The following is an 18,506-nucleotide window of genomic DNA, read 5'->3' on the forward strand; positions in this document are numbered from 1 at the left end:
GGACACAAAAAACATGAAAAAAATTGATAAGTTACACTTTACAGAAATGTAGAAATTCCGCTATTCAAAAACACATAATAAAATGAAAAGGCAAGCCACAAACTGGGAGAAAATATTTATAACCTGCATGTCTCACCAAATAATTGTATCCAGAACATATAAAGAATTCTTGCAATTTAATAAGACAAACAATTCAATGGGAAGAAAAAAGAAAATATTTAAACAAACACTTAACCAAAAAAAAAAAAAAAGAAACATATGACAAGATTTTCAACATTATTAGTCATTAGATGTCTTAGTTCATATGGGCTGCTATAAGAGAATTCCATAGACTGGATGGCTTGTAAAAAAATATAAATATATTTCTCATAGTTCTAGAGGTTGTGAAGTCTAAGATCAAAGCACTGGCAGGTTTGGTGTTTGCTGAGGGCTCACTTCCTGGTTCCTAGAGGGCCATCTTCTAGCTGTGTCTTCATATGGTGGTAGGAACAAGGGCACTAATCTTATTCATGAGGGCACTACCCACCCAAATCACCTCCCAAAGGCCCCACCTCCTAGTATGATCTTGGTGATTAGGTTTCACCATATGAATTCACAAATATTCAGTCTATAGCATCAGGGGAAATGTAAATTAAAACCACAATGAGGTATCACATTACGTACCTATTAGCATAAAATTTAAAATACTATCCATACCGAGAGTTGGTGAGAAGAAGGGGCAACCTGAACTCTCACGTATGGATGGTGGCAATGTAAAGTGGTCCAATCACTTTGGGAAACAATCTGGGAGTTTCTTATAAAGCTAAGTATATACTTCACGTATGACCCAATAATTCTACTTCTACATATTTACCTAAGAGAAGTGAAAATGTGTGTTCAAGGACTTGTATGCTAATGTTCATAAGAATTTTATTTTTAAAAGCCTCAAACTAGGAACCCAGATGTCTATCAACAGGAGAATGGATAAACAAATTGTGGCATACTCATACAGTGGAACTCCAATCAGCAATAAAAGAGGATGGATTACTGATATGTGCAACAATGACATGAACCTCAAAAACATTATGCTGAGTGAAAGATACCAGACACCGAAGAGTACATACTGTATGATTCCATTTATATGACATTCTAGAAAAGGCAAAACTATCTGTGCTGACGGACAGCGGATCAAAGGTTGCCAGGGCTGCTGATGGGAGTGGGGATTGGCTATAAATAGTCATGAGGACACTTTGTGTGGTTCTGTGTCTTTATTGGCACTGTAGTTAGATGAATGTATATATTTGTCAAAATTGATCAAACTGAGTACATTTTGTTATATGTAAATTGTATCTCAATAAGTTTAGTTTTTTAAAAATGGGTCCACCCTATAGTATAATACCATATGCTTTCCAAATGCATGAAAATACATGCATTCCCATATATGTGTGTGAGTGCATAGAAACATCCAGAAGGATAGAAATTAAAATGGCTGTATTATTTGCCTCTGGATAGAGATGAGGAAATCCATCCTTACCTACTCAGAGAAAGGTAAGGGGATAATGGGCCTTTAGCCTTAATTATAGTGCTTTAATTTTTCAAAAGGACAATGGTGTTCATGTATTGCCTTGTACGTAGATTTTTGAAACAAGTGCACAGCAGATGTAAACAGGGTCTATTTCACTGTGAAACCTCAATTGAAAGTCTTTTACCTGTTTGGACCAGCCATTTCATTCAATTATTTATTGAGGATCTGAGTTTCTAGCAACATACGATGAGACAAGATTCTTCCTGTCTCTGCTCTGAGTCTTCCTTCAGCTCACTCTAAAGGATCCAGAAAGCCCAAAGTTCAACACCCATCACTTATCAGCTGTGGGACCAATTTACTCATATTTTTAAGCTTCACTTTTTCTGATTCATAATAGCACCTGTCACATAAGGGTTCTTGAGAGATTCAATGAGAAAACAGAGGTAAAGAGTTTGGCATAGGGTTTAATAAGCAAGAGCTGAGATTCATATTTTATTATTATTATTGTTATTATTACCATATTTTATTGATTCTAAGACAGTGTTTTCCTGTTTTAGTATTCCAGAAATTGGACATATTTTACAATCAATGTCGTAATTTATTTGGCAGGTTTTTTTTCTTTCTTGGTATATAAAATAGTGGTGCACCTTGCAGTTGGTGGCGTCTTAGATTCTATGAAATATGGTGATAGCATCTCTCTCTCTCAGCCTTCTTGTGAATTCTTGTCAATATTTAACCAACATCGGAAACAGGGAAAGAGCTAATCCTCCTACCAGCCTAGGGAGAAAGAAAAAGCAGGAATGACTTAATTAAACCATCGTTGTTGATAACCCAACAATAAAATGTTCCACCTGGCACAGCTGTCACTTTGGGGAAGGCCCAGCCACGAGCAGCTCTTTGGATACCACCCTCTGCTCACTTGCTGCTGTGCTACTTCCTCCCTGCATGGCCAATGCTGGTTCCTGCCCTTCGGCCAGGCTCTTCTATCCACCTCTTGACTTCCCGCATCTGGCTTTCCTCCGCAGCAATGGCAAGTATTCTTCAGTTTCTTCCTTACCCCTTGCCTCTGTTCCCCCATGACATGGTCATCTGAAAGTTCCTGATGGGCATTCACCCATCAGGAACCTTTTTGGTGTGTAAATGGGTAGCAAGCCACATTAAAGTATCAAGCCACAAAAGCCAAACTTGGCTAACTTGTGCAGAAAGAGATTGCTTCAGAAAGAAAGCAGGGGTGCTCACAGAATGGACATGGCGGGTGGTGAACCAGTCTGGGAAAATGAACAGGAACCAAAGGAAGTCTCGCAATGAAAATGAAGTGGCCAGGGTGCGACTGCTGGTGGGCCCTGCTTCCATCTGAGCCCCAGGACTCTCAGCCATGCTGTGGCAGCGACTCACCCAGCTCACCCCATAACTCCGTGTCACTCCTTCCATACTCAAGGGTGGCTCAGAGTGTTGAATTGATTGACCCAGCTGTGTGTCCTCAACCTATTTGTCGGGGCAGAATGGGAATGTTGGGCCCCTTTAAGTACCTTCCTTCTGCCGTTCACGTTCACCAGGCATCACAATGGGAAAACCTGGCCACTTAGGAAGGGACTAGACACGTGCTGGACAGATAAACAACAGCAAATGTTCACTGAATGTGTTTTTATGAATGTTCATCTTTTCAATACTAGAGGTTGATTTATAAGACCAACACTCAGAAATGTTTCCTGTTTGAGCAAAATAACGTGTGCACATGGACATATACTGTAGAATAATAGACACTGGAAGCTCAGAGGGCGGGAGGACAAAGGGGGTGAGGGATGAGAAATTATTTAATGGGTACGATGTATAGTATTCAGGACGATGGTTACACTAAAAGCACAGACTTTACCACTAAGCAATATATTCGTGTAACAAGACTGCACTTGTACCCCCTACATTTATAAAGAAAGAAAGAAAGGTTTTCTGTTTGGTATTTTGTCTGAAATTTGGGCAAGCAGAGACTTCCTTAGGCTCAGTGGGCTAAGGAGCCAAGTCAGTCCGTGAGCAGGGCTAACAGAAAAATTAATCCTGTGCGCCACCCCCCCACCCCCACCAGCTATCCTTTCTTACAAAGTAGAAGCTATAACAGTTTATAACATTTTATTAAAGCAAAAAAGATTCTAGAATTATGAATTACTGTCACTAGTGGTAGTTAATTAAAGCAATATTTAAAGAAATAAAGATATCTGTGTACTTTTTAAACGAATGCTTGACTCATCAATCAGAGTTAAAGCTAGTGGTTCTCAGAAAGGCAGAGTCAACCCAGAATGTGTCAGAAATGCAAATTCTCAGGCCCTCCAGAAACCTGCTGCCTCCTCAGACACTCTAGGGTGGAGCCCAGCAGTTGCTCGAACAAGCCCTCCAGGTGAATTTGATTCATGCTGAAGTCAGAGAACTGCTGGTTTAATCTTAACCTTGACTACATGTGAGAATCACCTGGGGAGCTTTTAAAATATTCAATGCTGAGGCCCCACCCCAAACCAATTACATCTGCCTGGTAAGGGAAGGGGCTCAAAAAAAAAAGCTTCCTAGGTGGTTCGAATGTGCAGACAGGGTTAAGGGACTCAGATATAACCTGTGGTTATACAGAACATGTTTGTAACTCATGCAAACCTTTTACCACCCTTTGAGAGTAGGTTCTTATCTCTACTACCTTGAGATTTCGGAAATGGTCACTTTCCTGCTAAACTATTCATCTCAGTAAAGAAAAACTCACCCCTTCCTCGTAGTCTCCATCCAGGGACAACAGTGGCTATCATCAAGAGCAGAAAGCCCTGCTGAACATACTTCCCAGTACAGAATTCATCTTTTCGTTCTCTAAAGAAGGTTTTTCACGGCCCACCTTGGTAACATGCTCTCTCCACCACCCACCTAAATCGGTGGGCATCAGAAGGCGTCGGTATTGCTTAGGTGAAAAGCAGCTGTTACTGTTTCAAACAAGATTTGGAAAGGCGAAGGGAGGGATAGAGAGCGATTTGACAAAGGATACAAAATTACAAGTAGATAGGAGGAGTGAGTTCTAGTGTTCTAGAGCAGCGGTCTCCAGCCTTTTTGGTACCAGGGACGGGTTTCATGGAAGATAATTTTTCCACGGACTGGAGTGGGGATGGGGATGGTTTGGGGATGATTCAAGTGCATTACATTTACCATTAGATTCTTCTAAGGAGCGCGTAAGCTAGATCCTTCACATGCGCAGTTCACAGTAGGGTTTGTGCTGCTATGAGAATCTAATACCGCTGCTGAACTGACAGGAGGCAGAGCTCAGGCGGTAACGCTCGCTTGTCCACCACCCATCTCCTGTGGGCAGCCTGGTCCTAACAGGCCATGGACCACTGGGACCCCTGTTCTATAGCACCATAGGATGACTACAGGTAACAATAATATATAGTTTCAAATAGCTAGAAAGAGAATATTGAATGTTCCCAGCACAAACATAATAAACGTTTGAGATGATGGATATGCTAATTACCTTGATCTGATCACCATACATTATCTGTATAGACACATCACTGTGTACCCCATGAATATGTCCAATTACTTGTCAATTAAAAAGATAAAATAAATTGGCTTTTTAAAAACTAAATCAGGATTCTTCCCCATCTCTCAGTTCAGCTTTGTTTGCCTCTTGGCTTCCTGTTCTTCTTTTGCAAATGAGCTCTTTTCACCTGCTGGGGAATATGGCCGTGAGGATCACCTCACATTCCAGAAGACCCAAAAGAAAACAGGCTGTTTCTCACAAGCCTCAGTATGGGAAAATTCAGAGAAGCCTTCTGACAGCTCAGCTGGGCCTCTTGGATAGAGAGCCAGTTCGAGGTCACTCAGATGCTAGAGCCAGGGAGTGAGGTCCATGACCAGCAGTGAGCCAGTTTTCATATTTGGGTCAATACATGTGTTTTCTTTTCCTTTCTTTTTTAGGGATGGGGTCTCACTATGTTGCCCAGGCTGGAGTGCAGTGACTATTCACAAGAACGGCAATACATATGTGTTCTGATACAGACTCCCGTCTTTATAAGGGTCGAATGAATCAGAGGATAGCTTTAATCTCAACACATAAAAGTAACATTCAAGAAGTACATTTTAACAGGACAATGAATATTTTCATCAATCATTATAGCACATTCAATCCAGAGGAGGCAACCAGAATGGAGAGGGGCTCAGTCTGGAGAATTATTGGAAACCAGGGTGTTTAACCCAGAAGAGAACAAAAGGCAGGGTCTGCTGGCTCTTGTTCCTATGCAGAGAGTTACTGGGTTATCTCATTCCACGTGGCTTCACAGGCGGAATTATTCCCTAACTGGCAAGAGGATAAAGTCCTAACTCCTTACCATGGAGTCCAAACCATATCTACTTTCCAGAGTCCTTTCTAATCTCATCTCTGCGTTCTGAAGGATGCCAGCATCAAAGAAAAACAGCATCAGGCCAGATACAGTAGCTCACGCCTGTAATCCCAGACCTTTGGGAGACTGAGTCAGGAACATCACTTGAGCCTAGGAGTTTAAGACCAGTCTGGGCAACACAAGGGGAGAGTAGAAACCCAGTCTCTACAACAACAACAACAACAACAAATTACAAATTAACTGGGCATGATGGCATAGCACCTGTGGTCCCAGCTACTCAGGAGGCTGAGGTGGGAGAATTTTTGGAGCCTAGGAGGTTGAGGCGAGGATTGCACCACTGCACTCCAGCCTGGGTGACAGAGTGAGACCATGTCTCAAAAAAAAAAAAAAAAAAAGAAGGGGAAAAAAAAGAGTACCAGATACTTGTCAAATGGCACTTGTTAAAAATCAGGGGCTGGGGTCACCTTTAAGAACATGCCCTAGTGCAGATGGAAGCCAAGCTAAAGACAATCAAGTTTCTTAGCATAGTTTTGGCAAGGCCCTTGTGCCATGCAAGAGTTCATAGTTCTTTTTTTCTTTTTTCTTTTTTTAAAGTAATTCTCCTGCCTCAGCCTCCCGAATAGCTGGGATTACAGGCATGCACCACCACACCTGGCTAATTTTTTATATTTTTGGTAGAGACAGGGTTTCACCATGTTGTCCAGGCTGGTCTCAAACTCCTGACCTCAAGTGATGTGCCCATCTCAGCCTCCCAAAGTGCTGGGATTATAAGCGTGAGCCACTGTGCCCAGCCAGGAATTCATAGTTCAAACTAGGCATAGCCAAAGAGGGGAACCAGGGGAGAGGAGGAGAGGGCCCCGCTTTGTCATCTTTCCTGGGATGCCCCCAATGTCTAACGAGGTGCTTGGTATTAATATTTGTTGAGTGGGCAAATGAATGCATACATGCAAGAGACCACAGAACACAGAACACTGTGGCCTCTCATTGCCCTCATGGGCCTTCCTGCCGGAGGCTAGATTTAAACAGTCTGGGCAAATTGGTCCAAGTGTTGACAGTGGGTCTGTACAGTGGTTAAATGCGGCCAGAAGACATTGTGACAAGAACATAAGTTAGAAGGTTTCAGTCCCTGCTGCGCCCTACATGTGCAACTGTGGACAAATTGATCAACCTCACTACGCTTGTGTTTTTTCAACTCGAAAATGAGAATAATAATAATGTTGAACGATTTGGGCTGAAAGAGGAATAAATGAGATTCCACACACTGGTACCTAGTTAGTCTTCCACATGGTATGATGCTTAATAAAACTTACTTCCTCTGTACCCAAATGGTTGTAATAATTTTATTCTGTTATATTCTCCAAATATGAGCTAATGGCCACGTGTTTTGGAGGACAGAGAGAATGTCTCAGTTGCATAATGTTCATTATAAGTAAAAACTCAATAAAGGCTCTACTTTCTGATGATGAGGGTTTCTGAGGTTGCTCTGGTCCTTGTGGCTGCATTAGATATCTGTCTTTCTTAATCTAAACACACGGGGCAGAGCTTTCTCCAAGAGAGACCCATGTGTCCCCTCCATCAGGATCACCTGAATATCAGAATGAAGCTGTTTTGCTTGACATTCAGATGGTCCTCAGACCCACTCCAGACACACCAAGTCAGAGTTCCTGCGAGTGGAGCCTGGAAATCTGAACATGAACTACCACCCTAAACTGATTCCTATGCACACTAAATTTGGGCTTGAAAAAATGTTTTTAACTGGAGCAAGAGTGTGCTTCCTCACCACCAGCCTCAAAGTCTACACAGACACCAAAGCCGGGCACCTCCCCTAAGGCCCCAGAATCAAAGGTCACATTTCTGAACAGTGGGAAGAATCAAATAAGAGGGCCCATCCTCCAAACACAGAACTACTGAAAGGCTGTTGTATCTTTTTGAGGCCACTCCTATCACATATCACCCCATGATCGACCCTCTCCTCCCTTGGGCCTCCCTCCCCTTAACCTTTGTAGCCTCCAATTCCCTACTTGCTAAAAGGTGACAAACACCAGGTTTTGATCTATGACCTTCTTGTCCAAAGTCCTGAGCAGGTACATTCTGCATGGTTGTTGACCACTCTACTTGCCAGGTAACAGGTGCTCCTGAAAAGCTAGTCCCTTTCTCTCCTCATAGCATTGAACAGAGGGGGAATTATAGTGCTTTTTGAGGGTGGATAGGTGATGACAGTGGGATAGGGTGATGCTGGTAGATTCTTACCACTCAAGAATGGCATTTGACTAAGGAGACTGTTAAAAACGCAAAACCTGCTGGGCGCAGTCTCATGCCTGTAATCCTAGTATTATGGGATCTTTAGGGTATCGCTTTTCTGGCCAGAAACCTCTGTGGCTGGTGGTGCCTTTGCCTGAGTTATTGTCCTGTGTCCAGGAAGAATGAGGTACACAGAGAAGTGGAAGGTGAGCAAGATGAAGAGGAGCTTTATTGTGTCTTACAACAGCTCAGAGGAGACTCACAGTGGGTAGCTCTTCTCTGTCAGCAGGGTGTCCTGTTGAGTGTTCAGCTCTCAGCAGAGAGGAGGCCCTGGAGAGGGTAGCTCCTCTCTGCAACTGGTTGTCCCGATGTCTGCAGCTCTCAGTAGAAAGGGTAGCTCCTCTCTGCAGCTGGTCATCCCATTGTCTCTCTATCCTCTGGCTGAGCCCAGGTCTTGTATGGGCCTCAGAGGGGTGAAGTGCACGTGGATTGGTCCACGGGCAGGCCCAGGAGAAAGCACTATAATTCCCCCTCTATTCAACAGGACTGGCAGCCCGGCCCCCAGGCTTCAGGCCTGCTCTGGCCTGAAGGTAGGGCTTCACTGGGGACCCACGCCTTTCCACCATGGATTCCATGGCCATCCATGGTGCTCAGGCTGTTGGCACCAAGGGGCACCTGCAGGCCAGCACCCAGCCACCTTCAACCCCCCTTCAACTTCCCCCACCCCCACATTCCTCGGTGCCCAAAGTTTGGAGGGGGCCGACGCAGCAGGGGGCTGGCATGTCAGCACTTCCCCAAGCCTGTGTATACCCAGCCAGGCTGTGACAATGCCCAGGCTTGGCCCCAAAACTTGCTCCAAGATCAGAGCAGGAACCTGGAGTGGGGAGAGCCGGGCAGTGGGAGCAGGAACCTCCAAGTCTGCAGGGGCAAGGGGGGCCTTCCCAGCCCCCCAAGAGTGCAAGGATGCCTGGCTCTGCAACCCTGGTTTGGATGACTGCAGCTGTGCTCAGGGGCATGGGGATCCCGCCTGCTCCATGGAGTTTGAGGCCCAGATCCACAGCCATGACTTGGGCAGCTGCAGCCCTGCCCAGGAGGGTGGGGCTCTGGCCTACTCTCAGCTCCCAAGAGCACAGGGGTGCCTGAGTTGCAACTGTGGCTTGAGTGGCTGCAGTTTGCACCTTGGGAGCTCCTGCCCCACCAACTTGGAAGGGGCAGGGGTCCCACTTGTGCCCAGCTCCCACGAGCTCTGTGGAGCACAGCACTGAGCTGTGCCCCCATGCAGCCTGGGCAGGGGGCTCCAGGTCCTCACTGGGTCTGGGTCAACATCCAGGCAGGGGCGACGTTGCTGCAAATGCCCCCTGTGGCCGTGATGCTCAGGGGCAGCCTGGAGCTCTCCCTACCCAGCCCACAACCGGGCCTGGCCCCATCGCAGAGGTCCCAGGGTGGCAGGTTGCTGGGCAGGGCTGTTTGCTTCCTCCCTATGTCCTCCCTGCAGCGGCCAGTGTGATGGCAGCTAGCAGCGGCACCAGACGGCCTGCCACTGCCATCACTAGGACTTTGGGAGGCCAAAGAGGGCAGATCACTTGAGCCCAAACAAGACCAGCCTGGGCAACATGATGAAACCCCATCTCTACAAAAATATACAAAAAGTTACGTGGGCATGGTGGCACACACCTGTAGTCACAGCTACTTGGGAGCCCACGAGGTTGAGGCTGCAGTGAGCCGTGATTGCTCCACTGCACTCCGGCCTGGGTGACAGAGCAAGGCTCTTGCTAAAAAATAAAAATAATAAAACAACAATTGCAAAACCCAGGATACCACAGACGTACTGATTCAGAATCTGCATCTAACAAGGTGCCCAGGTGACCCCCTAGTATGTGAGAGTCTGAGAAAGCGTGGCTTGGTGCCCAAATAATAGCTCTTTCTGCCTACTCCCTAGCTGACAGCTTGTAAAACAACTGCTTTTTCAGGAAGGAATAACCTGCTTAGGTCTTTAGGGACTCTGGAAGGAGTTGTAGGGTGAGACTATAATCAAGGAAAGTTCTAAGAATTATGGGCTTCAACCACATAGAGACAGGTTTAACCTCATCACGGTGGGTGTCGTGGACAGCCTTCCTCCACTGTCTCTTAACACAGTCCATACTTTTGAAGACCCGGGGATGCTGGAGCTCACTAGCATTACACCCACTCATTTTGATATTAGGGTTGTGGTGAGTCATCAAATCAGCCTGAACCAATTAAGACTGAACCGTTAAGATCCCTGCTGGCATCACCGCACGTGGTCCTGGAAACAGAGGGACTGATCCAGTGAAACCCCACGTGGGGCAGCAACCCAATGACGGGACATGGGATGTTTCCACAATGCCCCTTAAGTCAGCAGGGTACCCTCATTAGCATATGGCCGTTTTCAATGCCCAGCCGGCAGGTCGCGGCCATTCTATTTCCATTTACACCGCGGCAGCGTCCTAACTGCTGCTTTGCTGAATTAGCCCTGCAGGGCTCAAAGGAAGCGCTTCGCAGAGCTCCCGTTCAGATTAACGTGTAAAATTTAATTACGGAGGCCTGGGCTATCGCAAGGTTTAAAGCCATTTACTAAACCTGGGAGCTACAGAAGTCTTCCCTGAGACTCCTGTGTCTAGGGAGGCCGGGGCAGCCCTTTGATCATTAAGGGCTGAGAATATCTCAGCTTGCATATTAAGGTCAGGAAATTATCTTTCCACTTTCCCTACTAAATGGACAAAGTATTCATCTTGGGGCGAAAGAGCAATTCTGAAACTCCAAGAGAAGGCAAGGACCTCCAGAAGCCATTGGTCCAGGTCCCCATCTCTAAGTGGCTTGATAGCTAAATCCAATAACCAGATAAAAATCAAAGGTACAAGGGAGACAAAGCCCCTGTCCCCTAGGAACTCAAACATGAATAGAGCAATAGTCACAAGACACATAGATAAGTAAATGCAGTACAGTGAGTGAGCCAATAAAAGGAGAAGGTTCACTCAGCCCTTGGGAATATTCCAGGAAGTCTTCCCAAAGGAGGTGGCTCATCCTCAGGGTTTTGAAGAATAAAAAAGAGTTATTTTTACAAACAAAGGGGTGAGTGGCTGTGGGGAAGGATATTTCAGGCAGAAGAGTTCTGCTAGCTCTAAAATGTATAGGAGCAAAGCTTCTTCAGTCCAGTGTACCTGTCTGGAAGATTCTCTCCTGCTCAGCTCTATATGGAGTTGGAGAACTGGTCAGCATCTGTCCCCTGAAAACTTTAGATTGTCACCTCCTCAAGGGCATAGCTATGCCTCTTAGATTCCCAGCAGTATCAGAAGGAGACGCCGAGCTTATAAGAGAACTTTAATGCAGTGCTGGAGCCCTTAACACACAATTCCCAGGCCCCTGCCCTGCATGAACGAACTCTTGTCCAGGTTTCAAACTTGGACACACAATTGCCTTAACGCACAAGTCTCAGGCCCCTCCCCTGCGCGAGCCAACCCTTGCCCAGGTTTCAAACCTCAATTCCTTTTACCTACAGCGAAGTATGATTTTTTTTTCTCCATCACTTTAAACCAAATAGAATGAAGAGAGTGAGGTAGGATGAGTGGATTTACGGCCTCAAATGAATTTCAAGATGAATAAGAACAGTCGCAATTAAAATCAAATTTCTGAGAGAGGATTTGCTTTCTTTCAAGGAGAGAGCGGGCCTGGCCTTGCCCACAGCCACAGATGCTCCTTAATGGGGATTGAGATGCTAGGATGTGGGACTTGGGAGGAAACATCTGGCGAACACGGCACCTTTGAAGCTCATTTTGTCAAAGTTCTTTCACGGCAGTATCACCGGAGACCAAATAACATTTATAATTACTCACGAAAGCACGAGATGGTCGCCTCTTCTCAGGCGCACTCTTTGCTCTTCATTTCAATCTTATTTTTTTTTCTTTGAGACGGAGTCACTCTGTCGTCCAGGCTGGAGTGCAGTGGTGCCATCTTGGCTCACTGCAACCTCTGCCTCCCAGGTTAAAGTGATTCTCCTCCCTCAGCCTCTCAAGTAGCTGGGATTATAGGCACCTGCCACCAAGCCCTGCTAATTTTGTTTAGTGGAGACAGGGTTTCGCCATCTTAGCCAGGCTTGTCTCCAACTCCCGACCTCAGGTGATCCGCCCACCTCGGCCTCCCAAAGTGCTGGGATTACAGGTGTGAGCCACCGCACCTGGCTCTTCACTTCAGTCTTATCTCCAGGCTGTGTCTGTCTCCTTGGGTGGGGAAAAGAAGCCAGTCAGCTATTTTTTCTGTGGCCCAGGTGAGGATAAATGAGGGTTCCAGGGGGTCAGGTATTTGCTCAGAGTTGGTTAGAAAAAAGCATAGTAGTTGCTGATACTGAGCACCTGCCAGGGGCTTTACACACTTTTTCTTTCATGTTGTGACTCCTGAGGTAGGTGTGGTTAGCTTTATTTTGTGGATGAGAAAACAGGCTCAGAAAGGTGATGAAACTGGCTTAGGGTCATATAGTGGGTGGGTGAAATTTAAATCTGGGTCTTCTGATCCCAAGCCTGGTGGTTTCCCATCTGCCCTCTTGATGGAGGAGTGTAAAGAGGAGGCCAGGAGGCATGCTCAGAAGCTGCGAAGGGGAGCTAGACTTGGCTCCATCAAGGAGTCCAGGTGTCTGGGATCCACCTGTCCACCTCCCTCCCAACCTTATGGAATATTCCTCAGAGTCTGTCCCCACCCCCACCCAAATTTGGTAGGTTTTCTCTTCATTCAGAAGCTCTGGCCTTCTTCTTCAGCTATTTCCTTATTTTGGTGGTGTCCGAGTGAACCCAGGACAAGGCCTGCCAAGGAATTTTCTATGTCGGTCTGGAAGAAAAGCTCACCTCCTCCATCCCTTGCAGTAGGGGTTGCAGCTGGAGTCTGCAAAGCCAGGGCGATTCTGCCTTCCTCGTAAGGGACATCTGGATATGTCTGGACACATTTCTGATTGTCACATCTGAGAGGGTGGGTGCCAGGAGTGCTGCTAAACATCTGGCAAGGCCCGGGACAGCCCCCGCCACAAAGAATAATCCAGCTCAAAGTGTCACCACTGCTGTGGTTGAGAACCCTGCTGTGAAAAACGCCAGGAGGGAGGAGAAAGGAGCCCCTTAATTTCAGTGCCTTATGTCCATGGGACACGGACACCCCCAGGCAGAAGCAGCCACCTCACTTGGCAGGGCAGTACAGAATGAAAATGTTGTATTTCTTGTGAAAAATGATTAAAAATTTCAAGACAGCAACAGCAGACCATTAAACAAGGGCCTGTGGGACTGGCCGGGATGCCCACCCAGGAAGCTGGAAAGAGCTCTCTGCTGGCCCCTGGGGTCCCTTGGGTGCCCTGTCCTCGGTACTCAGGCTTGCAGTCACTCTGATATACACGGCTCCTCCAAGAGCGTTCAGGTCAGAACACTGGGAGGGCAGTGTCTGCTGAGAATCTGAAGTGGCAGGCTTACCTTTCCTTCATGGAGGAAAAAAAAACCCTCACTTTTGACCATCAGGGAATAAAGGAGAAGGGCTCAGTGGACTGTCTGGGAGGCCCTGAGTCCTCCCCCTTCCTACTGCTTCTTGGGAGGGTCAATATGCCAGGAGGGTTTTCAAGCACACAGTAATTAAGAGGAGGAGCAGGAAGCTTGAGTCCCCCAGGCTGGTAGCCCCCAGGACTGAATCTGTGGTTTTCTGCTTCCTGTGACACTTTATCTGTAGAGGGCTGCTCTAGGAAAGAGGGGTGCACACAGGGCTCCATCTGAGGAACAGATCCTGCAGATGATCTTCTCTCCCTCCAGCTCCAGTTCTCACCCCAACTCTCCCACACCCCCTCAATAAGCAGCCTCCTGCCGTTTATTTCAATGATATTGCTTTTGTTTTGTTTCATTTTTCTTAAGCATTTTATTTTTATTTTTATTTTTGAGAGGGAGTCTTGCTCTGTCACCGAGGCTGGAGTGCAGTGGTGCGATTTTGGCTCACTGCAACTCTGCCTCCCAGGTTCAAGCAATTCTCCTGCCTCAGCCTTTGGAGTAGCTGAGATTACAGGCACCCGCCACCACACCTGGATAACTTTTGTATTTTAGTAGAGACAGGGTTTTGCCATGTTGGCCAGGCTGGTCTTGAACTCCTGGCTTCAAGTGATCTGCCTGCCTCGGCCTCCCAAAATGCTGGGATTACAGGTGTGAGCCACTGTGCCCAGCCTTAAACATTTTACAGTTAGATTATTCTTTGGGGTTGAGGGTGTTTTTGCAAAACATCTCACATGCCTTTGAGAAGATCCGGGGGAGGGCTGCAGGGGTGTGAGTGGTAGCCAAGGAGGACAGGAGTAGCCATGAGGAGCCCACCGTGAATCAGATCCTCTGTGGAAAAGGAGAGAACAGCCCTGCCACCTGCTCAGGCAGCCCCCACAGCAGATAGCTGTAGATTTCCAGAGCTTCAGCTCCCCTTGCAAGAGTGGAGGGGAAAAAAAGCAAGAGGAAGGCCCGGGGGTGGGGGCAACCCACCCACCAGACAATGATCACAGAGCAGCCACCATCAGCCACAACTCCTGCAGCTCAGGTCTAATAGTGATCACTGGTGCTGTAAACATTTAAGCACCTACTGCTTTCTGGTATGCATATGGGCATCAGCATGGTAAGTAGCAAAGAGCAGGGGTGGACCCTTGAACCAGACTCCAGCTCGAATTCCAACTCTGCCACTTACTGACTGTATAACTTTAATCTCTCTGTGACTTAGTTTCCTTGTGTATAAAATGTGGGACCTACCTCATCAGGGTCACTATCAATAGCTTAATTTTTATAAAGTGCTTAGAAAAGTATCTGACATGTGATAAGCACTAATGTAAATAGGTGTAAAAAAAAATCATGCCTGTAATCCTAGCACTTTGGGAGACTGAGATGGGCGGATCACTTGAGGTCAGGAGTTCAAAATCTGCCTGGCCAACATGGAGAAACCCCATCTCTACTAAAAATAGAAAAACAATTGGCTGGGCATGATGGTGCACACCTGTAATCCCTGCTACTCAGGAGGCTGAGGCAGGAGAATTGCTTAAACCTGGGAGGCAGAGTTTGCGGTGAGCTATCACACCACTGCACTCCATCCTGGGCAACAGAGTGAGACTCTGACTCAAAAGAAAGAAAAAAATTAAATTACCAGATTTAATCCCCACAGTAACCCTAAGAAGTAGGTACTATTATCATCCACATTAATAGAGAGGACACTTGGAGCACAGAGAAGTTGAGACACAGGTCCAGAGTCACACAGCTGGCCTGAAGCAGAGCCTGGATTCAAATCCAAGCAGTCTGACTTTCTCTAGGACTGTGTCCCCTTCTGAGGGGAGGATGCAGCTTGAACACAGAGGTGCACACAGGTGTTGGGGTCAGGGGACTGTGTTCAGGTCCTGGCTTACCCATCAATTAGCTTGGGCTCCAATATCCTCCTCTGAAGTCAAGGAGGTTCCCCAGATGTCATGGATGACTCCCATGAGTGGCTCTTAGAGGCCAGGAGGCCTGGGTGTCTAGTCAGTGTCCTGGCCCCAGTCCTGGCCTCTGGGACAAGGGAATTGTGGATGGGGGAGCAGCTGCCCCCGAGCAGGGTGGATGGATGTGGCAGTTTCCAGCCCGGCTCACTGCACCTGCTGTCAGTTGTTATTGAATCACACAGCCAGGGCTGGGTGACAAGACAGCCACAGAAATGATCTGAAGTGGATTTAATCATTGCCCTGGTTCCTGCCAACTCTTATCCACTTAGGGGTTTTGCCTGTCTCTCTCGGACTTGACAGTCTGGACACTCAAGGTGATGAGCTGCCTAGAGCACCCAAGACCCAGACTCCGCCCAGGACTGTCCTCTCCTGGACCACCTGCCCCAAACTTCCATCCTCACCCTTCTCCACCTTCTATATGGGACCTGGGGTGACAGCCCAAGCTGGGAGCGCCGGCCTGGCCTCGTGTAGTTTAGACAAGTCCTTGAAGCTGGGCAGTTGGGGGAATGGGGAGGAGTCAGGGGCTCAGGCCCCCGTGTTCCTGGCCCAGCACAGCCTCTCCTGCTCTTCCTCAGAGTGACTCAGGACAGAATCCCTGGGTGGCTCTGATGGTACTTGAAGTGACAGAGGGGAGGAGGAATCTGGAATGGAGACCCCAGCCCCATGCCCTTGAACTCAACCCAACACCAGCCCCCAGACGTGCTCACTCTTTGGCCTTCCAGGGCCAGCCCCAGGCTGGGCTGTCAGCGATGTGGGTGAGCAGGAGTGGTCCCCGTTCCTCACAGGGGCTTCTCTCTGTGTACACCTCACATCACTCCCCTACCTTGAGGCATAAACAAGCCCTGCAGCCCTGACTCCAGACCTGTCCAGAGAAAGTACCACCTACCTGGGCAGCTGATGCGGATGACAGGGAAGGAGAGAGAGAGCCCCTGCACCATGCCCTGAACTTCCCAAGGGACCTGCATCAGGCTCCCTGGGGGGCTGTATTGTTAAAATGCACAGATTCTTGGACCTCGACTCTGGACTTCCAGAAGCGAAATCTCTGCGGGGGTGGGGGAATTGGGCACTGATTCTAATGGAGTCCCCAGGGGAATCTCACCTGCTTTAGAGCAGAGGTTGCTACCCTGTTGCACATCAGAGTCTCATGGGAGATCTAAACGCATCCATTCCAGGGCCTCACCAAACAGACCAGTGTCTGGGCTGGGCATCAGGCATTCGTATTTTGTAAAACATGATTAAAATGTGCACCCAGGGTTGAGAACTGCTTCAGAATTTGCCGACCTCCAGCTGGGTCTGATCCAGGAAAAGAGGAAACAAGAGAGATAGTGTCAGCTGGGGCCCTTCACTGGTGGGGCCAGGTGGGTGCGGGGAGAAAACATCCCCAAGATCCAGGCAACCCCCACCGCGGGCCAGGCAACCTCATTGCTGAAGGCTAGGAGGGACGCAGGCACCAGGGCCTTGGCATAAGGGAAGCCGGCTCTGCAGTCAGGCCCTGCCCTAGGGGCTGTTCAGATGCCCAGGAGAGCAAGCTTATGCAAATAAAGCAATTAGAGAACCATTTAAAAGAGTGAGGGAACTTGGGCCAGAAATGCCAGTAGAGCTTTCAAACGGGGTGAGTAACCTCATCCAGCCAAGAAAGGGGCTGAGAAAGAAGCTGGAGGTCGAGGTCTTCAGTCTAGGCTAGGGTAGGGGGGAGAGAACCCTTAAGAGGGTGGCAGGCATCCCTGCCCAAAGTCACCTTTGTTATTTGGGTAGCACTCTTGTTTGTCTCACTCAAGGGTGTTTAGATAAGAACAGGCTTGTGCATTTCAAAAAGGAGCCTGTTCTTCCTCATCTTTGTCGTCTCAGTGGCCTTGCTTCTTCCTGTGCTGAGTAAACAGAAGACACGCCCTTGTTTCTCTGCTCCTCTGTTCCCCACAAAGAAAACCTCCTCCCGTTCTGCTCTGGTCTTCTGCCTGTGGACTTTCAAGGGACCCTGCTCCTCCTTCATCCTTTCTCTCCTGCACGAGTGAATCTTTTCCTGTGCACCTGCTCTTTGAAAAACCACTTCCTAACTTCCATCTCTCTTTCTTGGCTCTCCTTCATGGCATCGCTTCTTAAAAGGGTGGCCTACACTCACCGCCTCTCTCACTTTTGTACCTTCATTTTCATCATGGTAAAATATACATAGCATAATATTTACCATTCGAGCCCTTTTAAGGTGTACAATTCAGTGGCATTTACATTCAAAACATTGTGCAACCATCCTGACGATCTATTTCCAGGGCTTTTTTTTTTTTTTTTTTTTAATCATCCCAAACAAATTCTGGAACTGTGAGATAATAATGTCCCATTCTTTTCTCCTCCCAGTTCCTGGTAACCTCCATTCTTTCTGTCTCTATGAATTTGCCTATTGTAGAAACCTCATGTAAGTGACATCATTCCATATGTGGCCTTTGTGTCTGGCTTATTTCACTTAACATCATGTTGCAGCAAGGTTCATTTCATTTCTTTTTATGGCTGAATAATATTCCCTTGTATGGATGGACGGCAGGTGTTGACCTATTCATCCGTTGTCTATTCGGCCTCCACAATCCACTGTTTTCATCCCTTCTTGCTGTCTCTCTTTCTGTGGCCCTGGCCTAAGTCACCATTTTCTTCCACCAGAGTACTCAGTGGCCTCCTCTGAGCCTTCACTCCTTTTTTTTTCTTTTAAACAGCATTATTGAAATGGAATTAATGTATTATATAATTCTGCCACTTAAAGTGTATAATTCAGGCTGCTCTGTCTATAGAGTGGCCATTCTTTTGTTTCTTTACTTCTCTAATAAGCTTGCTTTCACTTTAAAAGAAAGTATCCAATTCAATGGTTGCTAGTATATTCCATGTAGATGCAGTCGTCACTATGGTCCATTTTACAGCACTTGTATCACCTCAAAAAGAAGCT

At 47.2% G+C, this 18,506-nt stretch overlaps 1 protein-coding gene across 3 annotated transcripts in view; it reads right to left on the reverse strand.

The window, feature by feature from the left end:
• The window catches only part of LOC144335915 (uncharacterized), a 213,586-nt gene that overhangs the window by 36,869 nt on the left and 158,211 nt on the right, over window positions 1-18,506 (reverse strand). The window contains exons 6-7 of one of the 3 annotated variants that reach the window (XR_013407181.1): window positions 16,680-16,873; window positions 11,431-12,341 (exon numbers count right to left, since the gene is read on the reverse strand). The exons of the other annotated variants lie outside the window; for them this stretch is intronic. The gene's annotated coding sequence lies outside the window, so the exon portion shown is untranslated. Of the gene's footprint in view, window positions 1-11,430; window positions 12,342-16,679; window positions 16,874-18,506 lie in introns of those variants that run through there. 3 annotated transcript variants of the gene reach the window in all.

The sequence above is a fragment of the Macaca mulatta genome, chromosome 16 (genome assembly GCF_049350105.2).
Source record: "Macaca mulatta isolate MMU2019108-1 chromosome 16, T2T-MMU8v2.0, whole genome shotgun sequence".
Classification (NCBI taxonomy): domain Eukaryota; kingdom Metazoa; phylum Chordata; class Mammalia; order Primates; family Cercopithecidae; genus Macaca; species Macaca mulatta.